Genomic DNA, 14,020 nt, shown 5'->3' on the forward strand with positions numbered 1-14,020 from the left:
CTTTTCCCAAACCCTGCCCTCCGGCAAAGAAAATTAATAAAGGGGTTATTAAATAGTTCATATCAGGAAATGACGATCTAAATAGGCCGAGATATAGTTAATAATGATTGAAATTACCTGTTGACTATCCCCTTCACGATGGTGTAGTCTTTTTCTTCTTTCAGTAGTGAGTCCAGTACTTCAACTGTTCGTTTGTCAACTTTAATGTCTAACCAGATCCAGTGGAAACTGCATGCGCACACGTTTGCATGTCTTAATTAAGCGGGCATGTGCATAACACTAATCAACTACCGTAAACCCTATACACTTAATTATTAATATCTAGCTAGCTAGTAAGCAAAAACAGAATTTATAGTACAAGACAGTGTGACTCACAGGAAGTTGTAAGGAAGTAGTATATCTTCACTGGTATTGAGGCGCTTTAAGAACTCCAGCATGCTTTCCTCTAAACTATCTCGAGAAGTTGGAAGATTCCATGTGTACTCATTAATGGTATTTGGGTCAATGAACCCAATGCCATAGCGTCCAGATTTTTTCATTTCATACATCTTCATTTTACATATAATACCACACAAAAGAATATATAGTGAGGATAATTACATGTAATGATTGATCAAAATAATCACTACAGCTAGCTTGAGACTTAAATTACAGAAAGAAATCACTTACAGACAATAGCAACTGACGATAGATTTGTCGAGTGCGTCTTGATTGTATAACTGAAATAGTTCTGAATACTCAATGGACAGAGCTTTCTCATGGAAGTAATGCTCCTCCTTGACATTCACCATGAGGGACTCTCGATTGGAAATCTTGATAATGTTCATGTACCATTGATGCAATTCATACATTCTCGTTGGGAGGTTCTTGACCTTGTCTGGCTCGACCAAAGGTTGGCCCCGGACATATTTCTGTTTTATTTCCTCCTCTCTAAGCGGAGACATGGGCTCGATTTTGAGGAGTTGTCCAACAGAGATCTTGAGCATTTCAGCCTGCATTATATGCTCCTCCGTTATTACCACATCGCCCAGCTGGGGAACGTTAACGGTTTGCCCACAATAATATTGGGCACGCGTACTCCTCTCATGTGTTGTTGGCACAACAAGCGGGGGGGGGGGGGGGGGGGGGTCGATTGCACCGCCTGTTCTCCCAGCTGGGGAACGGTTTTCCTAAAATTTTTTCCCGCTGCTTGTTGGCTCGAGCTCGAGCTCGCTTCCTTCTGTAGTCGTGCTCGATGTGACTTCCTGATTTGGCGCTCATAGTCTGAGTCAACAGGCTTGGGAGCTGGTGCTCTAGCCATACGATGAAGTGGTCAATCTTTTCCTCAGGCACTTTCTCCCTTGGCGGCGGTGCCGGTTTCGGTGCAAAATGGGCGTCCACTTGGGCCTGCACTATGGCTGCGTTTTGCTCCTCGGTCATGTCGTAAGGCCTCTGAGGAAGAGGAGCGAGGCTTGGACCATATTTATATCGCTTGTCTCCGCCTGTACTTCCTGAACTACCTCGACTCGTACCGCTACGCACCATAACTGCGGCGTGTCTCTTCTGCGATTGCTGAGGCGGCGGAGACGGCTGACGTGGCTGAGTTGGAGCAGGAGGAGTGGCCTGACGCTATGCCGGACTTGAAACAGGAGGTGTGGCCTGACACGGTGTCGGACTTGAAACCGGAGGAGTGGCCTGACGCTGTGCCGGACTTGAAGCAGGAGTCTGCTCACGCGTTCGGGGACTTGGAGGAGGTGGCGGACTTCGAGGAGGAGTCGGCTCACGCGTTCGTGGACTTGGAGGAGCGGGAGTCTGCTGACTTGGTGGCGGACTTCAAGGAGGAGTCGGCAGACGACGCGGTGTCGGTGGACTTCGAAAGATGATGCAATCCTTTCTCCATAGGATGATACGATGTATGGCCTCTCCCAGTGTGCGCTCGTCTTCACCTCCAGGAATGTCAAGCTGTAGCCCCGAATATGCACGAGCATAGCCCTCTGGAATCGGGGTGCAATAGAAGGTTGCTTCGGGGGTAATTGTAAAAAGCAACGCCATCCGCCACCTTCATGGATATGTTCTTCATTTTGGAGTGTAGCTCACAGTTAGTGTTCTCTATGATGTCATCCACAGGGTATGTATCCAGCAGTGTGTCGCCCGGGGCGGAACCAACGCTGCTTCTCGGCATGGATGGGACGGTGCTATCCAATGCTGGACGATCATCCGCTTGCTGCTGCCGCTGCTGAGACCCCCTTTCCTGGCTAAGTGAGTCGATCTGCTGCTGCTGCTGCTGGAATTTGAGTGCCAAGTCCGCGTGCTTTACTTCTAGGCCTTGAAGGCGTTCTGCGTCATGCTTCCTCTGCTCCTCCTCTAGCTTCCTCTTCTTCTTCTCCTCCATCTTCTTTCTTGCACGGGACCTGTAGTCGGCGTTCCATTCCGAAAAGCCCTCACACCAGGGAATAACGCCCTTGCCTCGTGTTCTTCCCGGGTGTTAAGGATTTTCCAGGGCGCGCGTAAGCTCGTCGTTCTCTCTGTTGTGATAACTAAAATTCTATATATATGCAAATTCTAACAATTTGACATTAATCTAATTCATCTAACTAAAACTAATTCTAAAATTTCTAATATTTTTGATTATATAACTAATATTTCTATAACATTTCTAAAATTTCTATAACATTTCTGATTAGGGCATGCATGTATCTTCTGCACCTCTAACCCTAGAGGGCAGACAACCTTCTTTGCTTCATACGTACTCTCGGGCAATTCCTTGTCCTTTAGAAGCATATTCTTTATCATTACCAGCAACTTTCCAAATCTCTTGTCAGATACACCATTCTCTGCCTTCCATTGCAGCAATTCCAGTGTGGTGCCCAACTTTTTTTTGTCAACTTCGTAATTCGGGTACAACAATTTCTTGTGATCCTCTAACATGTGCTGCAACTTCTTCTTCTCCAAATCACTTGCGTAGTTTCTCTTTCCATCGGCAATGGCCCGACCTAGATCATCAGCGGGCTCATCTGATGCCTCTTCTTTAGCTTTTTCCCGCAATGCTGCCTCAGCTTCTTCCCCCATTATTGTATCATCGTATTCAGGGAATCCATGGCCAGGATAGCTGTCGTCGTCCTCTTTTTCTTCATTCTTCCATCATAACCCCTCTTTCTCCGTGCTTGGTCCAAACATTATAGTGGGGCATGAAACCGGACTCAAATAGGTGGATGTGAATGGTTCTTGACGTAGAGTAATTGTGACCATTCTTACAGCCAGCACATGGACAAGGCATAAAACCATCCGCCCGCTTGTTTGCCTCAGCGGCAAGCAGAAAAGTATGCACACCATTAATGAACTCGGGAGAGCATCGGTCATCATACATCCATTGCCGGCTCATCTTCATTACACAACACCGAATAGACCAAATTAATACAAGTTCAAACATAAAGTTCATATACAACACTTAATTAAATGCAACATACAAATAACTCTCTAGCTAAAGAATTTAAATGCAACAACAAATGCGATCAAGATCACAATTAAGGTAACAATTGATCCAACAGCATAATGATACCAAGCCACACTATCAATGGCATATTTTCTAATCTTTCTAATCTTCAACCACATTTTCTCCATCTTGATCTTGTGATCATCGACGACATTGGCAACATGCAACTCCAATTCCATCTTCTCCCCCTTAATTCTTTTTAATTTTTCTTTCAAATACTCGTTTTCTCTTTCAACTAAATTTAACCTCTCGACAATAGGGTCGGTTGGAATTTCCGGTTCACATACCTCCTAGATAAAAATATCTATGTCAACTTGATGGGCATAATTTGTCATAAACACGAAATGCAACAACTAGTTTTAAAAGAGAATATACCACATCCGAATCATAACAAGGATGAGGGCCGACGGGGACGGATATCAAAACCATGGCACTATGTATAACAAACAACGTACGGGTAAGATAATTATACGAGTAACTATATATCCAAATCACACAAACATCAATTTGATAATGTAAAACATTCATGAACAAGAGCCTCACCACAAGGTGGTGCCGGTGACGGGACGGTGCGAGCGATCGACGGTGGTTACGACGGAGATCTAGAAGGCACTAAGTAAACCACACCTACATATGCAAACTAAGTGTTATTTTTGACCTCAAATTGCATATAAATCAAATACTAGCACATATAATTCCTCCCAAATTACTAAACTCACAAATTAATCACTGTACAAAGCATTGCAAGAGCTATCTAGCAATGAGAGATGAAAGGACAAAGTTGCTAACCTTTGTGATCATTTGAATGGATGGGGGCCTCCAAATCTTGACAAATTTTGGGCAAAATGTGTGATGAGCTCGAGGAAGAGAGGGGAAGAGCAGAGGAGGAGAGGGGAAAGGGGAAGAACAGAGCGAGTTCGGGTGGACGAAGGGTTTATGTACGTCGACCTTTAGTACCGGTTCGTGCCACGAACCGGTACTAAAGTTGCTGGAGGGGCCCCAGACTGACAACATCCTGCCACCACTCTCTTTAGTAACGGTTCGTGGCACGAACCGGTGCTAAAGGTTCCCCACGAACCGGTATTAATGAGAGCGGCCGGCTAGCCGTTGGAACCGGCACTAATGGACACATTAGTGCCGGCTCAAAATCAAACCGGCACTGATATGCTTCACATTTGACCATTTTTCTACTAGTGGAAGCTCTATTTTGTTTTCAATATTTTTAATAATTAATATATGTAATATCTACATATAAACGTATCGCCGTATCCATGTTTTCAGAAAATTAGCGTATCGGGCGTATCCCCGTATCGCGTATCCGATACGTATCTAAGTATCCGTGCAACGTAGGTCCCAGAAGCCCAAACAATAGACTGAACTTTTCACTAAGCAAATGAACGAATGATTCGTTTCCTTTTTCTTCCGAAACAATCACTGGACAAAAAAAGCTTGTTGCATCCGGGAAGCTCAACTGGAGCTCCTCACTGGTCAAACAAAAAATGAGCCCCATGGCTCTCTTGCTTGCTTCAAATTGCAAGTCTGCAATCCATGGGCAAATAATTGTACAAGCATGGTAGGAAGTAATGGGTTCGTTGCACACACATGGAACGAACAAGGAAAGAAGAGACGGAAATTCAATGAATGATGATCAGCAGGCAATTCAGATTCAGAATTAAATTAATGCTATGGCACACTGGTCAGAGCTTCGCACCGATTGTGGAGAATCAAAAGGCCATTCTGAATTAAATTAAGTTGGCTGCCTTCAGAAAAATTGAAGGAGACGAGATGTACAAGGGGGGAAAATCACGCCTTGTTCGGTGTGGGGAACAGTTCGGCTCACGCGGTGGCCGTGCGCCCCAGGCGCCGCAGCCGACGGGGGCCGCCCGCCATGAGGACTGGCGAGGCCCGCATCCCAACCACCGCCGTCTCGGGAGCCTCCCTCATGGTGGCGCTGCTCCAGTTGGCAGTTGGCAGTAGGCAGTGTGGGTGTGGCTGCAGTGACTGAGGGCACAGGCGGAGGTCGGTGGGCGTTCGGGGGCCGCACAAGAGTCAAGAGAGAGGAGTTGCCGCCGGTGCCGATTTGCGGCGGAGACGCCGGAGAAGGCGAGGATCGAGGGTGGCCGGTGCGCGCGAGCGTGGTGTACTGGGCCAGGCCCAATGATCGTTTTTTTTTCCAAGGAACAGCCCAATCATCGAATCGTGTCTGTGTTTTGTCTCTGAAGAAAAGTACCCCTCAAACGTGGCCGTTGGCATCACAAACCCTCTCAACTTTGAAACCGGTTTTTTATGCCCCTGAAATCTAGCAAATCGGTTAAATTTCCCCAGGGTGGTTTTTGTTTTGGTTAACTTAATCAATGGTTAATCCGTGCTTAAGAAACCGTCAAACGGTTGCTAACTTGGCAACTGCCGCCACTTGGCCACACCCCTTCCCGAGCAGGCACCTGTTTCTTTGCATCTGTTGTAATAACACTATAAATATATGGACTATCAATAAAGATCACACATAATTCTCATTATTTGTCTTTGCTATTGTCTCTCGTTTTACTCTACAACACATTATTAGCATGATCTACCGAGAATGAACGAGAGATAAATGGAAGGACGGAGGAGCGACCCCGGTGAATTCCATGAGTGAGAAAATCACTCGTAGAACAAGAAGCTTCTATGACCAATTCAAGGCACCATGCCAAGTTTTTTGGATTTTTGACAAGATTTACATTTTCTGGAGTTTTCTCGGTGAAAAGGGACCGATAAATGGTAAGAGATGTCGCAACGTGCACATAGTGTGAAAAACCATTCAAACCTAGCATGGATGCCTCATATGCATGTGCCAGGTTGCTTCAAGAAGTTAGGGGTCATTTATATATAGTCCAAAAAAATATCAGTTGAGAGAAGTGTGCCCGAGTAGACTAGACTGGTGCATCAGTGGGCATGTAGTTTTTTTTATTTGAATGCCTATATTATTTGCAACTTCCTTCATTATGAATCAACATGAACATTTTTTTATGTCCTCACCATTTCATAAAATTTGCCAACAAGTTTGCAATTTCAAATTGTGTATGAAAATGTTACAAGCTTGAACACTTTACCCAAAATTGTTAACAAATTCCCAAAAACTGATGAAAATTTTGAACGAAATTCCAAAACACATACCTTTTTATGAAACACAAAAATTACTTAAGTTTGTGAACAAAAAAGTCATAACGGGAACATTAATTCCAGAGCATTTTTTTAAATCATAAATAATATTTGAAAACAAGAGCATTTTCTGGTATTCTAATTTTTTAACAGGTTTAAAAAAGAATAATAGAATTAAAAAAGGAGAAAGGTAAATTAACGAAAAAGCGAAGAAAAATGTAAAAAATATAGAAAAAATGCTAAGGTCCTAGAAAATAAAAAATGTTTCAAAAAATGTTCGTAATTTTGTAAAAAATGTCGCAAATTTGAAGAAATGTTTGTGTTTTCAAATAGTGCGCCCAAATTTGAAAAAGTGTTCGCATTTTTTAAAAACTGTTTGAAAATTTTAGAAATTGTTCACGTTTTCAAGAAAATGTTTACACATTTTAAAAGTTATTATTTTTTTGAAAAAATATTTCCACTTTTAGAAAAATGTTCACAATTTGGGAAAACAATGTCTGCAAGTTTGGAAAATCAGAGTTTTTTGAATTTTTTTATAAAAATGTTCTCATATTTGAAAACTGTTCGAGTTCTCAAAATAAGTGAAAATATTGAAAAACATTTTGTATTTTAAAAAATGTTCGTGTTTTCACTAAATATTTCAAAAATTGAAAAAACGCTTTAATTACAACATCTCCTCAGTCGATTTTTTATAGTGTCCTGCCCGTTCCTACACTGCCGGTTTGATCTACTAAGTACTTTGATTTTATTTGATGGGAAACGGCGCTACATATGTGTCATGAAAGTTGTTTTGTTACAAGTGGCTATCAATGTGCTCACAACAACTAGAGGTCTCGACTTCAATGCCTAGTAGGCACATGACTTTTTTGGGGCGTCTCTATTTTTAGAGCACGGGCGACATATTTTTAAGAAAGACCATTGTACCCTTTGTTATGAAGGGGTATGGAGAGATCTCCTCTGTTGATGTATTTAGGGGTTGTACCGAAGCAGAATACAGAACTTTCCACGATGCCATTATCCGACCCGAGCTTTCGGACATCCCCCCCCCCCCCCCCCCCCCCCCCCCCCCCCCAACAAACAGTTATCTTGTAGCTACCTAGGACTAATCAAGTGCACGCATCATGTACTCATTAGAAAATTGTTAATTTCTCGCATGGCAAACTGCCATAAAATGGTGCTCACATCCACACAGGCCAACCAGGCCTACTATATAGATAACACAAGCCATATGTATAAAATCAATTTGCTCATTCATAGTTAATGAGATAAATAAACATACCAGGGAATGGTCAATTTTATATATACTCTTAACCGGTTGGTTGCTTTCAAAAAAATCAATTTTTATTTACTTAACTGGTAAGTGGTAACAATTAGGATATGTAGCATGCAGTAATACAATTCCATGTGACCAAGATTGATTAAATCCTATATGAGTTAGTGGAAAGGCAAGGCAGATGACGAAGTACCGGCAAATAATGAATACCGAGTCAGAGCACCCAAGTGACTATTAATATTGGGAATTGGATTTAAAAAAAAAATTGGGAATTGGAAGGAGCAGGACAAAATAAAGAGAAGGGGAACAAGTAAGTAGTAAGTTTGACTGGAATGATGCGCAAACATATTTAATTATACAGAGGAAAAGGTATCCAAAATATGCAAACACAGAGATAACAATACATAAGTAAACTGGAAGAGTTAAATGCACTCTAGGTGCCTTAACTTGTCCATTACGATCAATTTGGTACCTAAACTTGCAAAATACACGAAACTGGTGCTACAACTTGTTCGGTCATGCAAATACGGTGCCTCCTTTCGTATTCGGGCGTACACCCTGCCATGTGGCATGCCAGCATGCCGGTGGCCCATATGTCAGTGACCAAGTGCGAGGAGAGGCTGGGTGAGCCGCGCGATTGATTCTTTTCAGAAGAAACCCTGGGTTTTAATTTAACCTCATAATAAACAGGCCCCAAATTCGAACAACCAAATAAATGACGCTATCCAGAAACAAGCATAGCAGGAGCCACCCAGCCTCCTCACCACTCGGCGCTCCTGGCCGTTGGATCAGTGTTTTGATGCATTCTGGACCGTCCGATCACGCCCTCAGATGATATCGACCGTCGGATCAAGAGGCGACACTGCTACAACGAATAGTTGCTTTCATTCGGTTTTTCTTACTGGCTTTTCTTACTCCAGAATTACTTTGCTGCCTCGCTGACGTGTGGGTCCATCCCTGGTGGGCCGCGCCTGTCAGCCGCTGTGCCTGCGAGCGTGGTCTGTGCGTTACTTAGTGTAGAAGTATTCATACAACTGCCTGTAAAACTGGATGGCCGTCGAGGGTATTTTGGACATTTCACGTACCCCTATAAAAACGAAGCAGCAGCGATTGAAAACCTAGCTGCTTCCTCCCCTTGCGCGGTCGCGCCCCCTTCCCCCCGCATCCGACCCGCACTTACCCTAGAGGCGCTCGATGGCGGTGCTCCCCCGTCGCTCCACCGGTCGCTAGGCAGCGTGGGGGCTGCAGGCGGGCCACCTCCCCTCGTCCAGCCCTCTCCCAGACCTCGCGGCCCCACACACACCTCCGCTCGCTCAGCCCTCTCCCCGACCTCGCCACCGCAGCCACATTGCCGCCACCGACGCCCCTCGGACCTTGCCACCGCAGACCTCTCTCCTTGTCTTCCTCGCACCACGGCGCCCGAAACCTCCTCCCTCCCATCAACAGAAGGGAAGGAAAGAGAAGAGGGAGGGCGAGCGCATCAGACGGCGGCCATGGCGCTCGCAGATCCGTAGGCGCCGTCGTCCGACCTCGGCCTCCGAGTGCTGACCTCTCTCCTCGCCTTCCTCGCACCACGGCGCCCGCAACTTCCTCTCCCTCCCGTAAACATAAGGGAAGGGGGAGGGCGAGCACGTCAGACGGCGGCCATGGCGCTTTCATATCCGTCTGCGCCGTCGTCCGACCTCAGCCTCCGAGTGGTTCTGCTCGGCGGGCATGACGGTACGGCCTGCCTGCTCCGCGCCCACGCCATGGCCTACTCGGGACGCTGCCCCCCCCCCCCCCAGGGCCGGCCCTGAGGGGGGGCAGAGGGGGCGGCCGCCCCGGGCCCCCCATGTATAGGGGCCCCCACCCAGGTACTATCCACGTAGGCCATGGCCTAGGAAGACTGCGGACGAAGCCGCTGATAGTTGGGATTTGATCTGTTAGCCTGTACGCTTCTCTCAAACTAAAAATGCTTAGCCTGGTTGCCTTGCCCTAGCCAGATTAGTGGGTTTCCTTCTCATCGCTATGACTTTCCTTATTCAATCTATTCCCCGATCTCCTTTGGTCATCGCAGAACAAACCATGGGCAGCCTGGTCTCGCCGTCGCAGCTTTCTCCTCCTACGTCGGCGCCGGCGACAACCGCAAGCCGGTGGTGGGGCGGACGCGGGAGCGGCATTCATGCTAGACTCCAAGGGGACGACGACCATGGTAGGGCAGGCAGTGCTGACGAAGTTCACGACTTGCCACGTCAACGAACTCCACCGGATCTGTTCCGCTCTTCACGCGACTGACGCACACACAGTGATGCAGGTCGCCGAGCTCCTTCCATCAGACATCAATATATATTGCTAATGATCATGGACACCGACCCCAATGATCCGAGGTAATATTACCTATTTCCCATATCTATATTGCTAATTAAGTATTTTATATTGGAATGCATGCTTGATGCATAGCTTTGCGGTGTTCAAGCTTTGATGTAATTTATTTCTTTTGATCTGTGTGTCATAATGTCGCCTACTCCTAGAATATATGCATTTGATAAAAAGAGGAAAAAGAAAACAAAGTGTGGTTAACTTGATAGAATTACTGAGAGGTGCCATCGACTCAATCATAAGTAGTGAATTTTATTGATGATTGTTAGATGAAATTTTGAAGGTAATATGTATCAATTATTTGATATGAATGCTGCTTTTTGAAAATACAAAGATGAACATGGTTCCATCTACACCCGTATAACTAATAATTTTTTTTTAAATACTAGAAAAATTCAAAACATTCTGAAATTTGGCGGTATAAAACTTGGTCGACCATTCTACTCACTTGTGAAGCTATGTGAAGAAATGGGACCAGTGGTATTCTTAGAGAAGAAAATACAATCGGGCCTTACTATTCATCAAAAAAATATTTTTCAATATAACTTCGACTTTGGCATTTTTGCTTAGAATGTAATTTCCTTGTGAAACTTAATACCTATGTATAATCTGTTAATTTTTTTTATATGACTAGTATTTTTTCAAATTAACTATTCACAAGAGTTGTGAGTGAACCCATATTCACCAATATACATGCCCTGTCGGATTTGTGCACTTATGTGATCATATATTCTTATAGTGTTTATTTTAAGGGCCCCAAATTATAGTTTCGCCCCGGGCCCCCAAAATATCAGGACCGGCCCTGCCCCCCCCCCCCCCCCCCCCCGCTCCATTTTCTTCTGTTAGAGTGTTAGGTATACGACGACATGGGCCATTTACCAGCACTACAACAGCAGTTTGATGCAGATAGGGCAACTCCCGTCCTTGAGAAACTACGATCGACTCCTGGTCCTCGCAGCTACCCTTTCACCCTCCCACGTCATCAAAGAAGCCCATTGCACATCCTCCTGGTACCACCACGAACAGCCACTCTTCATTGGTAGCAGTACATCCTGGCCAGAGGCATGCCAATGTTCTCGAAGTAGACTAGAAGTGGACCAGAGTACTGGATGTTTGGACCACGGTTGCATCCTCAACTTTTTTGAGTAAAATTGGGGGAAGCAATCTCTGTATTTGGCCAGTTGCTTCATGTGTAGTTATGGGGGAGTAGTTCAGGTTAATGAAGAGATGAAAGTAGAGCGTTGGAGCTGAAGATTGGGGAGGGTGGCTGTACATAAAGTGGACTAGGCACGATGTGCTTCTAATTATTGCAGCGAGAAGAAGATGTCTTGGTTCCAAACTCGATGCCACTATGAGAATTGTCAAAATCCTCAGAAGAATTTATAGTTGCTTACAGTCTTTCCACTCCAATATTCAGGACAGATAGTGTGTCCCCTTTGGTCAGAAGAAGAATCAACGAGAGAGAAAATAGGTTTACCTAAGTTCGTTCCTTTCTTGTGCAAGCATACTACTGACTTCCAAAAATAATCACTCATATGTTGAATTGTGTGTTCTTCCCCATGGCTTCACCATGACATAGACAGCATTTTAGCAGGGAGATAATTTCAACCTAAAATATTGTCAATGCAGCTATCATACAATCTTCACAAAGCACATGCAAAGTATAAAAAATATTGTATCCGTGTCCAATGTTTTGTACCATAACCAACCAAGTACACTTTGGTTGTGCCCTGAATTAGTATGGAAAAAAGACAACAACCATAAACTATAATAAAGCATTTTGACTGTGTGCTCCTAAACTACTACGTACTAAAACCATAACTAAAATTGCAGCTGCATGCAAACAACCACACTAGCAAAAAGCTTCCACCCGTACTTCAGCCAGAATTGTTCTGAATGATGAATTTCCTACTGGCCACCTGCAAGGACCAAAACCACAATGCTCTAATCTATTTCATCCGATGATTCTTCAACACCGATGTTAAATTATCTATCTGACAAGTAAAACTCCCTTGGTGAAAGTACAATTTGCAAGTTGGACTCGGTAACTAATCTCATAAGATGTCAATCAGTTTCTGCATGTGTTTAGACCATAGGAAAAGGGGATACCAAGTAGGTTATCCACTTTACGTCCAATTCTTGATTCTTTTGGAAGAATGGTACTACCTCCATCTCGGTGAATAAGTCATTCACGTAGTTCTAGGTCGACGATTTAACTATCTAAATATGTATTATATGTGACAAAAATATATATTTAGAAACTACATCCGTGTAGAAATCTAGTGATATACTTTTCATGACATATATCACATATTTAGTTCCTCAAATCGATGATCTAGAACTACGTGAATGATTTATTCACCTAGACGGAGGTAGTATGTCTTTCACTAAGGAGCAGGGCAGCGAGCTCACTCCAGAATCCAACTAAAGCATTTTAAGTGTCTCCATGTTCACCAAGACAACCAGAAAATGATCAAAACAAGTCAAAGGCAAAGCTTAGTTCAGTTCATCCGAACATATGGGTCATCTTTGAAAATATGGTCAAAACTAACTTTAGCAGACTTCATTAAGAATATATCATCAGTATATAGCACGGTCATGAATCTGTCGTCAGTATACATGCTAGTTAACACATCAAAAATAAAATTAACTAGTGACTGCTGCATAATACCATTAGCATCAGAAGCAAACCGAACAGATCCAGACATGAACATTGACTATAGGCTGTCTTAATTTTAGATGTGAACATCCAAACATGGTGATTTCTGAAATTAAACAAGGGAATCAATTGCTGAAATTAAACATGAACATGAATATTGAAACATGGTGATTGCTGAAATTAAACAAGGGAATCGATTGATTACCACTGACTCGGCTATGTGTTGGTGGAGAAGCTACCGGCGACGTTGCAACTAAAGTACAACATTGACAACAGGGTACGAGAGGTCGCCAGCTGCAACGGAGTGGGGCAAGGGGGGCGGTGTGGGCCAGTAGATGGAATACCCTCTGCGGTGGAGATCTAGGAGGTGCAAGGATGCAGGAGGTTGTTGGCGACGCTGTGGTTGTTGGGAATGGTGGTGCGGGGCAGGTTGAGGCGACGGTAGAGGCTGCGGTGAGAGAGAAGACGGTGATGTAGTGGTTGTTGGCGATGACGGTGCGAGTAGGTTGAGCCGACAGCGGAGACAGTGATGCAGTGGTTGTTGGTGACGGCGGTGTGGGGGAGGTTGAGCCGACATCGGAGGCTGCGGAGACAACGGTGCAGGGGAGGTTGAGCCGACAGCGGAGGTTGCGGAGACAACGGTGCAGGGGAGGTTGAGCCGACAGCGGAGGCAACGACAGAGGCTGCGGCGACAGCAGAGATGGCGAGCAGTGGTTGTTAGCGATTGCGGTGCGGGGGAGGTTGAGCCGACAACGGTGGCGGCGGCGGAGGCTACTACGACAGCGAAGGCGGCGACACAATGGTTGTTGGCGATGGCGGTGCAGTGTAGGTTGAGCCAACAGCCGAGGTGACCGTGGAGGCTGCGGTGACAGCACAGACGACGACGCATTGGTTGTTGGCGATGGTGGTGCGGGGGTGGTTGAGCCGACAACGGAGTCTGCTGTGACAACAGAGACGGCGACGCAATGGTTGTTGGCAACGGCGGTGCGGGGGAGGTTGAGCCGACAACGGAGGCTTCTACGACAACAGAGACGGCGACGCAATGGTTGTTGCCGACGGCGGTGGTGCGTGGGGAGGTTGAGCCGATAGCGGATGCGGCGGCGGAGGTTGCGGGGACAGC

Source organism: Triticum aestivum, chromosome 7D (assembly GCF_018294505.1).
Source record: "Triticum aestivum cultivar Chinese Spring chromosome 7D, IWGSC CS RefSeq v2.1, whole genome shotgun sequence".
Taxonomy (NCBI): domain Eukaryota; kingdom Viridiplantae; phylum Streptophyta; class Magnoliopsida; order Poales; family Poaceae; genus Triticum; species Triticum aestivum.